This window comes from Nuphar pumila, chromosome 12 (assembly GCF_984573655.1).
Source record: "Nuphar pumila chromosome 12, dmNupPumi1.hap1.1, whole genome shotgun sequence".
Lineage (NCBI taxonomy): Eukaryota > Viridiplantae > Streptophyta > Magnoliopsida > Nymphaeales > Nymphaeaceae > Nuphar > Nuphar pumila.
Genome location: NC_143260.1, coordinates 52,131,406 through 52,147,697, shown reverse-complemented (window position 1 = coordinate 52,147,697; position 16,292 = coordinate 52,131,406). Strand labels below are relative to the sequence as shown.

The 16,292-nt window shown below is 40.9% G+C and overlaps 1 pseudogene; it reads right to left on the bottom strand.

The window, feature by feature from the left end:
* Nucleotides 1-691: 691 nt before the first annotated feature.
* LOC149820898 (protein ROOT HAIR DEFECTIVE 3 homolog 1 pseudogene) overlaps nucleotides 692-16,292 on the bottom strand; it is a 43,741-nt pseudogene continuing 28,140 nt past the window's right edge.

Here is a 16,292-nt window from a genome sequence, read left to right as displayed (position 1 = left end):
TGACAGCAGCCAGTATGTGAAAGATATTGTGGCTAGTCTATTTTACAGGAGAGTGTAAGTAACAAAGGTGGAATGGGCATGAATACGAAGCGAAGAGAGTGATAGTGACGTGAAAAGGGCTGAAGATGTTGATTGAGCAGTAGCAAGTTGTTGCTGCTGCTAACATTTGAAGGTGGTAGGTATGTTGGAACAATTTTCCAGGGAATATGTTACAAGTCAATGGTCCTAAGTGGATGGGAAGTAGGGACCTAGTGCTGTGAAATGGTGACAGAGAATGGAAACAAGGCAATGAAGAGTGGGAGTGCCAATGTAATGATAGTGGAGAAGCAATATGGGTAATGCTAAAGGGAACGAAGGAGTATGTGCAGCAAAAAGTATAACTGGAGAAAGGGGTGCATCATACATACTGTGCATAAATGAAGATGGGAGGCTGGAAATTGCTGTGAATGTAATGTAGTGTGGCAGCTTGTGATGTGCTATATACGATGTTGTAATGGAGATGGATTGTACATGGGTACTTACCTGCATGCTCTCCTTCCTCTTATCTGAACTGCTTGTGGACTTCATATAATTTGGTGGTTTTTTTTTTGTTGTTCACCTTCTGCACAGGGTTCTTTTGTGACTGGTTGGTTCCATCTTTGCTTTCAGGTATCTACTATACCATTCTGTAAGAAACCTTGGATGATGCTGATCAACTGAGAAAATATGGATAGGAATCTACACATCCTTGATCAAATTTTGACATGCAACAAATGGCATAATTCTGAGAAGCCATAGCAAATCCTTCACCTTGTAGAGCTCGATCAAAGATAATTTTTTTAAAACTATCTAGAGTTCTAGTCCTTAGGTGTCCCAGCACCGATTGATATACAGGAAAGACAAGATGGAGTGCTTTGGATTCCAACTGTTGGTGTTTGCCACTCTAACACCTTCGTCAAAATAAATAGCTCCCATATCATACCCTGACAAACAGGAATCCAGAATCGTAGTGAGATTCTTTCCAAACCCAGAAACTGGGCCAAGTCGTGCAGTCTCTTCCAGCTTACACCAATCTTCATCGGTTGTTAAATGAGATAATTTCTCATTAGTGATTTCTTCACAGCGGACAGTTGTCACTATTCCCTTGTGTGCAGGAAGATCAAGGCCCCTGTTCTGTTTAATAACTTTCCAGATCTGTTCTGCACTAAGAGCAAATCCTGTTCCTTAAATTGCCCTTCCTTCTCCTTGTAGTGCCACAACTTCCACGTTAAAAAGAAAATCACTAAGTGGAGTGTCTTTATGATCCTGTGGCTTGCGAACTGTATCCCATATCTTCTGTATGTCTTCTTTCAAGACTGGTTCCAAGTTTTCAAGAGGCGTCTTTGCTTTATCACGAATGACAAAGAGCAAAGTTGTCTTCCGAGGGCTGAACAATCGCATCATAACCTGGAAAACAAACTTCAAGAAAGGCTTATTTGCTGCTTGTTCACATCCAATGTCACGACACCACATGTTTATAAATGCTATGTTTGAAACAACTGAGGCAAAAAGAGCACTCTGCTCCTCAAATGCATCATCATCCTTGCCTCTCTCTCTTCTATCAGCATCTTTGAAAGCATTCATTTCTCTGAAATTTGTATGGAAAAGATGATTGAGAAGAGTGCTTTTCCACTACTTTGAGGACCCATGATGGAAGCTACTCCATAGGAAAGTCCACATTAACCAAACTTCATTGGTTTCGTGAAATCATTAATACCAGAAACATTAAATGAAACATCTCCATCAATAAGCTGAATAGAGCAATTTCTCCATTTTTGCTGACTCAATGGTGCAACAGGAGTGACAACCTGAGAGTCTTCACTGGAACCACTACGACTCGCCGTTAGAATCACTGTGACTCACCCCCGGGATCCATCGAGAGAGGTAGAGTTTGATGTGGGAGGGGAAGGAAGAGGGAGCGAGAGATGATTTTACCCAGAACTCTAACATCGATCTACACAGGTAGTCGATGCTGAATTTCAGGATCAAAAGAAGAAATGCAAGCAAACGAAAAAAAAACATCTATATGATACAAAATACAATATATAACATCTGATACGCAAACCTGTTCTCGTCGCGAAAATTTTTCCCCCGTCTTCCCTTCCTTGCGGAAGAGAGAGAGGGGAAACGCTTTCGCGCTTCAAACTTGACCGGATTTTGGAAATTGTTTTGAAATACTCGCCTCCGTTTTTGAAAATTGCGGGAAAATCCATGGGATGGGGCTCGACCTGTCGGTACGAGGTTCGACCGTTCCTGCCGCCTTTAACAGGGGTAATCGAACCAAGGACCAAAACTATGCTTGACTTAGCGAAATTATCAAAGTTATGTTCTATCCTAAATGCACAGAGAATTCAGGCATGTGCTATGAGATTTTGGAAAATGCCAATTGGAAAACATGATGTATGCTTAGAAAAACATTTGGAGTTGGAAAGAATCTCTCAGGAAAAAGGTCAATTTCTCAGGAAACTCAGATAAGAAGGGTTTTTTGAAAACATGAGAAAGCTTATAAAGATGGGAAAAAATCAGAAATAGTTGAAAATCCTGGGAAAATGGAAGTGATTCTTGAGAAAAGATGAACCTTTGAAAAGGGAAATATTTCTTAGGAAAACTTGGACTTTGAGAGTTTTCTTAGGAAAATGATGGGAGATTTATAGGAAAACTCATTGGAGAAGGAAATTCAAACTTGGGGAATCGAAATCCTGGGAATTTTACCTTTTTGAAATACTTGGAAATCGATTTTGGATCTTGAAGAAAGATTGGAAAACTCTTTTGAATATCTTAAGAAAATATCATTTTCCTAGGAAAACTGTGGAAAAACTTGTCTTTGGAAAAACCGATTTTGAAAAATCCTTAGAATTTCTTGAGAAATCAATTTCTTAAGAATGAAGTTTTCTTGAGAAAATCTTGAGAGAATCAATGATTTCATGATGTAAATGTCATGAGTGAATGAATGCACTTTGAAAAGATTTTCTAAGAGATTTGTTGGAAAAATGTGCATTAAGTAAAGATAAATCCTTCACATATCCTGACTGTGGCCATGAATATGTTCAGAATTTAGTTGATTTGATGCACATGATTTTGAAAACTTTGGAATATGATGTGCATTTTAAGATAGCCTAAGAGTGTAGGCTCAATGTGACTAGTAGAAAGATGATGGATCTGGGTCTCGTCCATATTCCGACTAGGGCCGTAAATATGGATCCCACCGAGTCCATCAACTCCCTAAGAGTTGGTGCACGTGCCATTCGTGAACATCCATAGTGCTTTTGAAATAAGATGTATGCATCACATAAGCAGGATATTTGCATAAATTCAAACTATATGATATGCATCCTAGTCTAAGCAGGAAATTAACTCTCTTATTCCAAAATTTACATTATTACATCACTAAATAAATGAAATAAAAGAAATTTGCAGACTTCAGCTCCTTCTTTTGAATGTCCCTGCCAAACTTGAAATAAAGTTAGCTCAAATATGTGGGTTTTTCCAAGATTTTCCAATAATATTATGAAATTATTGGATTTAATTGGATATAAACCCTATTCTCATGCTTCCTTGATATTTTGAAATGATGAAAATGCAGGAAATTCAGTAGAAAATAGTTTGAAATTCGGAATTGAGGTTAAAATGACCAAAATACCCCTAAAATTAAAGTTACATCTTTAAAATCAGGGTTTTTTGAAGGAAAACTAGGTAAAATTGAGATTTCGAAATTCAAATTGAATCCAATGATGATAAAATGCAGTATGAGGCATGATGACATGCTGCTAAACACATTATGACTGTAAAATCAGAATTTGACATTTTGAAATTTAGCCAAAATAGCGAATTTCGCTTGTTTTTCACTTGGATCCGAGTCCTGCGGGACCCTGTTTTGGTATTATGGATGATCCGAATCTCAAATGGATTCCAAATTGCCCCAAATTCGGTATGAAGCATCTAAACACTCTGATAAACAACCTAGAATGCTAAAAATCACGAAATGATATGATTTAAATGCTAAAATTCAAAGAAAGTCCTAAAAATGATGGATTTTGCCTATGGATCCGAACCAAATGCAATGCCTAATATGATAATGCAAGATTTACACCATGGAAACTTCTGATATTTTTCATACTGCTAAAAGACCCGAAATGGAACATTTTTGGTTTTTACAGCCTCAGGATTTGAGCCATGGTGAGTTCGGCAACAGGGATTTAGTTCTGACAGAGGTAAAAATCACCCTAATCTGATGTAAAATGACCAACAAATATAAAACGGCCATGGAAATTTATGAAATTAATCAGAGTTATGCACTACACCTACATGAACAACTTTCATGTTTATGACTTTGGCATTTGATCAACGTAAACACAAATAAAAATATAACTATTTCTGCCTAAACTAACAGAACAGACAAATGTAGAAAAACAAGGGGCTGACAAGAAAAATCCGAAGCAGGGGTCAACACTGTTCTACAAATTACAGGCTTTTATATTCAAACAGAGGACATCTCGGACATCACTTTCACTTTTTACAGTTTCGGATTTAAAGCAACACACAAAGAGAAACCATAGCCCTAAGTCGATCCAAGATCTCAGAGGCCCAAATTAGGCTCTGACACGTGTCCCTAACTCTCGGATTTTTGTTAGACATAAAAAAAAATCAGAAAAATCTGCAAAAATCGTATTAAAAACTAGACATTCTCCCGAGTTCATAACATCTTTCGGATCTAAAATCGGATCTCCCATGAGGGATATCTCGATTTTACAAGTCGGCAAATGATTTTCAAAACGTGTCCCGGGTAACATAACCCGACATGCCATTTTGAATGTTTACCGCAGTAAACAAATTCAAATGGCTCCGAATTTTTGGCAAAATTTTAGGGACACGTAAGGGCGCATTCCGTGATTTTTTTGGGATTTTTAATAAAAAATAAATGCATGAAATGATGTGTGGACTGACTGACAAAAACAGAGACCTACTGAAAATAAGCAGAATTGAAATAAAGGCTAAATTAATCCTAATTAATTCATGAAATATGCTAAATGAATGAAATAAAATGCAAATTAAATCTAGCTAACTACATGCATGTTTAAAATCATCAAGGAAGCATAATGAAACATTTTATATATGTCGTTTTATGAGAATAGCTCAATCCATCTCTCGGATGAGCTCTTTCTTCAAACGACTCCCGAATCGGATCATGGAATCCTATCAATGGGAAAAGAAGTGCACCTTGTTTCGTTACGCAGCGTAGGAGCTCTTGAAAGGGGAGGCTATCACGAACTTCCTTCGTTCTTCGCTCCGGGCTTCAGATGGTTCACAAAAATCGACCTCTGTTGGAATCGAATTCGCCACAGCACGAGCTCTACTCCACCTTCTTCAATGAGCCAAAGGGGGCACAATTTCCAAAGTTCAAACTCGGATTTTAGGAAGGCTAGGTTGGATTTTCCAAGTTCACAAGAGCAAAAAAAAATGATCTCCTAGGCTGGGCGTGAACCCTTGTTTTTATAAATTTTCTGAAAAAAATTTTGAAATTCAAACAGGCTCAATCTGAGCCCTCCATGTGGCGCCATCTCAGAAGGTGTCATCTGAGGGGTTTGAAATTCGAATTTGGCTTTTGCAGGGAGCCCTCAGGTGGCGCCACCTCAAAAGGCTATTTTGATTTTTTGAGAAAAATAAAAATGGAAATTTTGTGGGTGAGACACCTCAGCAGGGGGAATTTGGAATTTTTTAAAAGTTTGCTTGATTTTCTCTGCAGGGAGCTCCCAGAAGGCGCCACCTCAGAGGGTGCTCTCTTGGAGTTTGAATTTCAAATTCACTTTTTGTAGGGAGTCTTCAGGTGGCACCACCTCATGGTGGGCTACCTTTATTAAAAATAAAATAAAAAATAAAAATGGAGCCAAGTGGAGTCCTGGAATGGTGCCACCTCAAAAGGTGTTTGACACATGTCAGAAGGACAGAGCAGTGGGCTCAGAAGGCGCCACCTCAGAGGAATTTGAATTTTGCTTTTTCTGGTGAAAGGAGATCTGGACATGTGGCAGTCCAGGATGGTTCCAAGTGTCAGCCTGCTGGAGGAGGTTCTTCAGATGGCGCCACCTCAGAGGAGAATTCGAATTTCAAATGGAGGTTGGCCCTGGAGGAATGGAGGATGGACATGTGGCGCCACCTCAGGGTGGCTCCTACAATGCCATGTGGCAAGAGGGAGGAAAAAGAGGGCAGTGACATGTGTCTCCTACTTTTCTGAAAAAAATAGGGAGAGGACATGTGTCCTCTACTTTTTCTGAAGGAATGAGAAAGAGACATGTGTCACCCTCTTTTCCTGAAAGAAGCAGAAGATGACACGTGGCAGAGGGATGAGAAGGAGGGAAGGGACATGTGGCGCCCTCATAGGCCATCTGGAAAAATCAGAGCTCCGGATCTTCGCCACCTAATGCCTTGTTTGAATTTTAAATGGTTTGCTTTTTCTAAAGAAGGCCAAGAGTGACATGTGTCTCCTACTTTTCTGAAAGAGGTAGGGAGAAGACATGTGTCCTCTACTTTTTCTGAAAGAAGCAGAGAATGACACGTGGCAGAGGGGAGAGAAGGTGGGCCAAGCCATGTGGCGCCATCTCAGACAGGATGAAAAAGGTAGGAGTTCTTGATTTTCGCCACCTATGGGGATTTTTGAATATTTGAATTCTAGCTTTTCTGAAGAAAGTAGAAAATGACACATGGCACTTGCCTTTTTCTGAGGAAATGAGGGCTTGCCATGTGTCCTCTGCAGGAGACACTCCAGATGGCGCCACCTCAGAGGAGACAAGCCTACCTTTTCTGTAGGAATTTAGGAGTGACACATGTCTCCTACTTTTTTTGAGAAAAGTAGGAAGAGGACATGTGTCAGGCTACTTTTCTAGAAGGAAGGAGGGGTTGACACGTGTCCTCTGCAGGAGACACACTTCAAGTGGCGCCACCTCAGAGGAGACAAGCTCCACTTTTTCTAGACAGGACAACCTATGACACTTGGCATCTCTTGGTAGTCTTGGAATGACACATGGCGCAGGATGGATAGGGTGACATATGGCAGATAATTGGGATAACATGTGGCGGCTTCTGAAGGTAGCCCCACACTGACACGTGGCATGGAAATGGGAGGAGAGAGAAATGACAAGTGGCACCAATCCAAGGGACAAGGCTCCTATATTTTTGGGTTTTTCGAAATTCAAATTTTCAAAAGGAAAGCTTGTGTGACACCACCTCAGTGTGGGTCCCACATTGCTTCTTTATTGAAATAAGGATAAAACCACAACTTCTTTTTTTGGAATTTTCATAAAATCTGGACTAATGGGCAAAACAGGAATTTTGGAAAGAGTTGGCCCTTGTAGGGCGATTTTGTAAAAGAAAGATATTTGAAATTGTCAAAAAGGGCAAAATCTGAGGTGAAGTGACTGAAATCCACATTGAAAACTATCCAGATGGTTTTCCTGAGGAAATATTTTGAAATTCAGAGTCCTGGGGGTAAAATGGAAAAAATTGATAATTTTGAAGACCCAGGGTTTTGAAATCAATTTTGAAAAGAGTTAAAATTCTAATCTGGATTGAAGATTTTGAAATCGAGAGTTCTAGACCTCGAAATGACATGATGTGCAGTGCAGTGATTTGAAATGCTCATGCAATGATATGCAATGACATGTCTTATGCAATATAATCTTGAACCAAGACTTGGAGATGTCTGTCTCCTGTCAGGAGTAAAATCTTGAACATCTGAGATAAAAATAGAGAAAATTTGAGAGTTTCAGATGAAATTTGGACTTTTGCAAGGTCCGGGCTCAGAAAATGACCATTTTGCCCTCCAGCGATTTCAGAGGCTGGATGTTGATGCTTGGTGGAAATGTTGGGGAGGTGAGTAAAAATTTGGGGTGTTTACAGATGCCCCTCTTTGCTACTAAGCCGGCTCATGGCCGAGCTTAGTGGCAAAGAAAAACACACCAAATTTGGGCTATACATAAAAAAAATGCCTCAGTTAGAAGGATCTGACTGAGTGTGAAGAAATTAGCCCGAGGAAGATGGTAGATATGAAATGGAGAATGAAGAGGAAAGATTTGCTCTGTGAGAGCAAAGTTCTGGTTTATGCCCTTGACCTGGATGGGACAAAAATACCTCGCATGGAATGAAGCTCAGGTTTTTACCCTTGACCTGATTGGGGAATGGAATATCTCATCGAAATGAGACTCAGGTTTGTACCCTTAACCTGATCGGGCGGAAAAATGAAGTACCTCTTTGAATGAGGCTCAGGTTTGTACCCTTAACCTGATCGAGCGGAAAAATGAAATACCTCTTTGATTGAGGCTCAGGTTTATACCCTTATCCTGATCGGGCGGAAAAATGAAATACCTCTTCGATGGAGGCTCAGGTTTGTACCCTTATCCTGATCGGGCGGAAAAATGAAATACCTCTTCGATGGAGGCTCAGGTTTGTACCCTTAACCTGATCGGGCAGAAAAATGAAATACCTCTTCGATGGAGGCTCAGGTTTGTACCCTTAACCTGATCGGGTGGAAAAATGAAATACCTCTTTGAATGAGGCTCAGGTTTATACCCTTATCCTGATCGGACGGACAATGGAATACCTCTTTGATTGAGGCTCAGGTTTGTACCCTTATCCTGATCGGGTGGAAAATGAAATACCTCTTTGATTGAGGCTCAGGTTTATACCCTTATCCTGATCGGGCGGAAAATGAAATACCTCTTTGGATGGAGGCTCAGGTTTGTACCCTTATCCTGATCGGGCGGAAAAATAAAATACCTCTTCGATGGAGGCTCAGGTTTGTACCCTTATCCTGATCGGGTGGACAATGGAATACCTCTTTGATTGAGGCTCAGGTTTGTACCCTTAACCTGATCGGGCGGAAAATGAAATACCTCTTTGATTGAGGCTCAGGTTTATACCCTTATCCTGATCGGGCGGAAAATGAAATACCTCTTTGATTGAGGCTCATGTTTATACCCTTATCCTGATCGGGCGGAAGATGAATGGAATCCTTGAAGGAAGAGACCATGATGGAACCTTTGGATTTTGCACAATAAATCCAACAAGGGTTTTGCAAAAGGAAGGAAAATGGGGTCCCTAAAGCTTGAAAAGGGGTTGATTTTGGGCGTCTCATTGCTGAGACTAAAATCAGCTTTTGAAATTGCCTTTTGCGGGAAAATGATTGGTGGTTCGACCTCGAACCGAAATGGGACTGTCTATGGTGGGACAGTGGGGACACAGGGAAGTGTGCAATCTGAGAGTTCATGCTCTCAAAGAAGGGAAGGAATCAAGTCCTTAGGAGGGATTTAAAATTGGTGTCAGGATGCATCGAAAGTGGACATCAAGTTCTCACTTCATGTCAGGATAGCTAGAAAATATTGTCAAAATATTGAGAATTTTATTGTTGATTCAAAATTTTTGAGAATGTTGCACATTGTTGCAAATATATTCCTTCTTTTCTACCCAAAGCATTACCTCCAGACAAGGTTCACTTTGTAGAATCGAGATTTGAAATCCAAATTGCTCGCAATTGACCTTCTTCAAGGAAGTTATCAATTTCCTTGATATGAACAGGGAAGAGAATTTTGATATTGTGAAAGCAATTGATGAAAGAGTATTGATAATAGAATTTCACAAGATTAAAGAGGATTCTTGATAGATCTGGCAGTTTGATATCCTGAGGGCTTCTCTCATGATACTCTTTCTGCACTCTTTTGGCTCTCTGGGTTTTTTCTACATTCTCCTTTATTTTGGAGATATTCTTACTTTTTCTCTCTTTCTTTTTCCTCTCTTTCTCTCTTTTGGGAAGGGTACGTCACAAACTCCTTCAACTTGGAGATGTTTTGATCCTTCTTGGATGATGGGTTCGGAGATCTTTGGGCGATAGCTGAAATTAAATATCTTTTAGGGATTGTCGAGAGGTTCATCGCATCTGCCTTCATCTCGACAGTGCTTTGGACTTTCCCTGGAAGGATCCGTCACAAACTCCGTCATCTTGGAGATGTTTCGAATCTTCTTTGGCCCCGGGGGTCTACTCGCCTAATTCGCCTTCATCTTGACGACAGGTGAGGGATCCCTTTTGCGGATACTCAATTGTAGCTTAGGTGATTTTGAGGAGACAGGGTTTGGGTGAATTCTCTCTTTTCTAGCACTCAGGATATTTCCACTGCCTCATCTTTGCAAGAATAGCCTTTAAAGATGTGCCATCGACTGCGATCAATATCGATCATCTATGACTTTTCAATAACATTGAATCTTCTTTTCTGGCCATATTGAGGATTTATCCTCCATCCTTTTGGTTGGCCAATAGAAAGAATTTGAGTTTTGAATCCCTTTTCGCAAAAGCTTTGCTCTTTTGGAAGTAATGCTGAAGGTAAACTGATTAGTGCAATAAAGATTCTAAAATCAACAAATAATTTGACAAATTGACAAAATTTTCTTGAAATCCTTGGTGAAAATGAGTATTTGAAATCCGGCTCAATACATCCGCGACGAAAATTCTCCTCTCTTTTTCCCCAAAAAGAGAGACTCAGGCTTAGCCCTTACCTGAATGGGAATTGGGAAATACTCCTCTCTTCCCTGAAGAGGAGGTGTTTGCAAAACGAACTTTCGAAGAGAAATTGAGCTTTCGTCAAAGCTCCCTAATATTAGGCTTCTCTTATGGAAAGGGGGCCGATAATAGTGAGGTCTGAAAATTGGGTCATGAAAGGAACGAGTCCATCACACTCTCCCTGCAAAGAGGGTCTTTCATGACGAAAATGGCCTAGTATGAAATTGGGGGGTCACAAGAAAAGTGAGTCTCCGTCGAGCCTCTCCCTTATCAAAAGGGTTCCTCGTGTGAAATTGGAAATTGTTTTGCAAACGGTTCACAAAGACGCGAGTCCCTTCAAACTCTCCCTGAAAGGGGCTAAGTGAACAAATTGGATAGCATGCGAAAAGAACGAGCTCCCTCGTGCTCTCCCTAAAAAGGGTCTCTCGCAAGAGAAAATGATTGAAATTGGATATTGAGATTGATTGACCCGAAGGTCGAAATTGAAAATTGGAAAATTGGTTGCTGAAAATTGAATGACCCGAAGGTCGAAATTGGATGACCTGATGGTCGAAATTGAGAATTGATTTGACCAAAAAGGTCAAATTTGAGAATTGATTGACCAAAAGGTCGAAATTGGGTGACCCGAAGGTCGAAATTTGGAAATGAAGGTCAAAGATTGGAAATTGATTGACCCGAAGGTCGAAATTTGGAAATTGATTGACCCGAAGGTCGAAAATTGGAGTTTGATTGACCCGAAGGTCGAAAATTGGAAATTGATAGACCCGAAGGTCGAAATTGAGATTGGTAATTGAAATTGAGAATTGAAAATTGGGTGACCCAGAGGTCGAAATTGGAGAATTGCCTGATTTGAAGATTTAAATTGGAATTTGGAGGACAAAATATCAAATTCGAGTAATTGACGGACCCTGATGATTGAAATTACTTGGATTAACAAAGGAGAATAATGAGTTTGAGTCAAAGCTTGAATAAAATACAGAGATCATGAGTCGGAACTCGGATCAACAAAGGAAAATGGAAGGCTCGAATCAGAGCTCAAATAAGATAATGAGATCACGAGTCGGAACCTGAATCAACAAAGGAAAATGAAGGAATCGAGTCAAGGCTCGAATAAGGTAGAGAGACCACGAGTCGGAACCCGGATCAACAAAGGAAGATGAAGAGTTCGAGTCAAGGCTCGAATAAAGTAGAGAGATCACGAGTCGGAACCCGGATCAACAAAGGAAAATGAAGAAATCGAGTCAAGGCTTGAATGAAGTAGAGAGATCACGAGTCGGAACCCGGATCAACAAAGGAGAATGAAGAGTTCGAGTCAGAGCTCGAATGATGTAATGAGATCACGAGTCGGAACCCGGATCAACAAATGAAAATGATTTGAAATAAAACCCGAGTCGGAACTCGGTTTTCTGAAAAATTGGAATTTTGAAAATGTGCCAGTTTGAGTACTGGATTTTGGAATAATACCAGTTCGAGCGCTGGGTTTTGGTTCAGTATTGGTGATGACCTTTCGATTTTGAATCATTAGGAATCGTGATGGGACTGTTTGTTGAAATCCCAATACTGACCAGATTGTTGTTAATGCAATTGAATGCAAATGAATATGAATTGATGTATATGAATGCACATGTGCATGAAATGAGGAATTTGTTTATCCTGCCTGCATATAGAACAAAATTTTAAAATGCCCCAGTGTAACTGGGAAAGAAAGTTGGATCATTATTTGAAAGAAACAGGAAGGATTACAAGAGGAGAATAAATGTTTCAAGTATAAAACTTTTTCAAGTGTCGAGCATTGATAGGATCTGGCAATTCTACCCCATCGGCATTGATGAGCCAATATGAGTTGCGGGGTAATGCTTCTTTGACAACATAGGGACCTTCCCAATTTGGCGACCATTTGCCGCCGGGACGATGCTTGAGATAAGCTGTGGATCGAAGTACTAAATCATTGACTTTGAATCTTCTTTCGATGATAGATTTCGCATATTGCCTGGCTACTCTCTGGCGATAGGATTGAGCATGCTCTGCTGCTTTTAGCCTTCTCTCGTCGAGTAAGTCTAGCTGCACTAGTCGCTGCTGCTGGTATTGATCAAGAGGTAATTGCAGAAGTGAAGCAAATTTCAAAGCAGGCTTCTGAACATGTAGTGGTAATACTACTTCTGTTCCATAGACCAGTTCTGATGGGGTAGCATTCGTTGGTGTATGAATGGTGGTCCGATAGGCCCATAGTGCATCGTGGATCTTCTCATGCCAGTCACGACCTGTTTCCACAGTTCGCTCCAAGATACGAATTAGAATCTTGTTGGTGGCCTCTGCCTGACCATTCCCTTGAGGATAATATGAAGCAGAAAAATGGTGATAGATCTTGAATTTTGAGCAGAATGTCTTCATCTTTTCATTCTTGAAATGACTGCCGTTGTCTGACACAATGTCATGCGGGACGCCGAAACGGCAAAGGATGTTCTTGTGAATAAAAGAGACCACGTGTCGGCCTTCTACTGTGCGGAGACTGATGGCTTCTACCCACTTGGTGAAATATTCTGTTGCGGCAAGGAAGTATTTGTGGCCATTTGAAGCTGAAGGAGTGATGGGACCTACAACATCGAAGGCCCACATAGAAAATGGCCATGGAGAGACAACAGACTGTAAATAAGTTGCCGGAGCATGGATAGAAGGTGCATGTATTTGACATTGCACACACTTCTTCACATAATGATAACAGTCTTGTTGCATAGTCTTCCAATAGTACCCTGCTCTTATGATTTGCTTGACAAGGGTTTGGTAGCCAACGTGACCACCACAGATGCCTTTGTGTGCTTCTCGCACGACTTCTTTGGCTTCGTCTTCATCTAAACATCTGGAATACTCTGAACTGAATCCGCGACGATAGAGGACATTGGCCAAAATGAAGTATCGAGTAGACATACGCTGGATTGCTCGCTGCTCTTTCTTTGAGAGTTTTGGAGGAAATTCGCCAGTTTCTATGAAAGTTTTGATGTTGTAATACCAAGGCTTCTTCTTTTGTTCAGCCTGGTTTACCTGTTCCGCTGGAATGAAGGCAGGTTGGTCAAGTCTGCCAATTTCAAAAGAGCGACAAGATTCTCCATTCTTGAATGCCATAATGGAGCCTAAACTGGCTAGGCTATCGGCCACTTGATTGAAATCTCTCTTGATATGGAAGAGCTGGAATTCTTCAAACTTGCTGATAAGAGCTGAAACAATTTTCTGATAGGGAAATAGCTTCTGATCTTTGACTTGCCATTCGGCTCAAACTTGATTGACAACAAGTAATGAGTCGCCATAGGCATGCACTCTCTTAACATTGAAGTCTAGTAGAATCTTTAGACCTTGAATCAGGGCTTCATATTCAGCCATGTTGTGAGTGCATTGAAAGTCTAGCTTGAGAGAAAATGGAATCATCTCCTTCTCAGGAGTGATTAATAAAATTCCGATGCCTATTCCGGCCATATTCTTTGAACCATCGAAAAATAAATTCCAGACTGGAAATTGCTGGGTATTGCAAATTTGCTCATCAGGGAAGTCATCTTCGGCTTTCACTTCTTCGGTCAGAGGAAAATCCGCCAATTGATCTGCAATTGCTTGGCCTTTGATTGATTGTTGCGAGACATATTCTAAGTCATACTGCATCAGTAAGACTTGCCATTTTGCGACTCGTCCGCTGAGGAAAGGTTGCTCTAAGATATACTTGAGAGGATTGAGTTTAGACAAGATTTTGACTTCTGATGCTAGCAGGTAGTGTCTTAGCTTCTGACACATCCATACCAGAGCTAGGCAGGTCTTCTCTATTTGAGAGTATCTCTTTTCATAATCTATGAAAGTCTTGCTCACATAGTAGATGGCGTGCTCTATCAGGCTGCCTTCTTTGTATTGCGCCAAGAATCCACCGCATGCGACTTGATTAACTGAGATGTATAGCAAAAGAGGTTTTCCCAATTCTGGCGGCTTCAGGATGGGAGGATTAAGAAGATACTTCTTGATTCGATCGAACGATTGCTGACATTCTGGTCCCCATTCGAACTTAACTCCTTTTCTGAGTAAGTGGTTGAAGGGCTCACATCTCATCGCCAAATTGGAAATGAATCGCCGGATTGACTGCATACGTCCTTGAAGGCTACGTAGCTCTTTGAGATTCTTCGGGGGTGGCATATCAATGATAGCCTTGGCTTTGGCCGGGTCAACTTCAATTCCCTTTTTGCTGACCAGAAAACCCAACAGTTTGCCTGATTCGACTCCAAAGACACACTTTTGCGGGTTAAGCCTTAACTTGTAAAGAATGAGTCTCTTAAAGACTTGCTCAAGTGCTTCGAGGTGATCTTCTTCCTCTTTAGATTTCACGAGAATATCATCAACATATGCATCTATGATTTTGCGCATCTGATCATGAAAGATGACAGCCATTGCCCGTTGATACGTTGCTCCAGCATTCTTGAGCCCAAAAGGCATAACCGTATAGCAGAAAGTGCCCCAAGGCGTAGTAAAAGAAGTTTTTGATTGGTCGCGGGCGGCCAACTTAATCTGATTGTAGCCGGAATATCCGTCCATGAAAGAGAACATGGCATGTCCTGCCGTGCTATCGACTAGAAGATCGATGCTTGGAAGTGGATAGTCATCCTTCGGAGTTGCCTTGTTGAGGTCTCTGAAGTCTATGCAGATCCTTACTTTGCCACTTTTCTTTGGGACGACGATGATATTGGCTAACCAATCTGGGTAGTCAATAGCTCGAATAAATCCTGCTCTGAGCAAATCTTCAAGTCCTTCTTTGACTTGTTGTTCTATTCTGGGATCCATTTTTCTCAGCTTCTGCTTGACTGGCTTAGCATCCGGCTTTAAGACAAGACGGTGTTCGACTAATTTGGGGTCTAAGCCCGGCATGTCTTCATATGTCCATGCGAACACTTCTTCATGCCGCTTGAGAAAATCTGTAAGTCTTTTCTTTTCTTCCGGATTCAGACTGGTTCCGATCTGGAGAATTTTTGGATCTTCCTCTGAACCGATATTGACACCTTCAGTTGGATCTTGTACTAGAGGAGATGGTTCGTCCTGCTTCTGAACTGCGGCGAACTCCGGTAATCCTTGAAGAGACTGATCATATTCTGCACAATCATCAGACTGCTTTGCACTCTTGTTATTTCCGGTGCTTGCTTTGATTCTGTGAATTGCTGTCGACTTCTGAAAGGCCTTGGGATTGAGAACGAGCTTCTTGATTGTCCGAGAAGTCATTCTGAAATTTTGGAGAAGAAATCTGGTTCAGATAAATCGGCTTATAGTAAGACAAGCAATCATTTGAAGAGAACCATACATAAAATCGAATTATAAAATGAAGAGATAGACAGGAAGGGAGACAGATGGCATCCGAATAGACAAAGAAACTGGGAATTTTATTGATTGAATTGATTAATGACATTGGTAAAATGAGACATTTATTTGGAAAAGAATAGAAAGAAAATGACAAATGGTCTTCATTGTGCCCCTTTGACAAAAACAGTCTTCCTTGATGAGCTTCCTCCGGAGAACCCTAGTCCTGCTCTATGGGGACGATGTTTCTGGATCATTGGCTCGATGCGGCCATCTTCATTCTTGCCGAGTCCCTTGAAGGGTTGATAGCCATGCTTCAGGAGTAAATCGAATCCCTTTCTTGACTTCATGAATTGAGGGAACAAGGGATGATCCTTAATGGTGCTGTAATCGATTCGACCTCCAACCTTGAAGAATT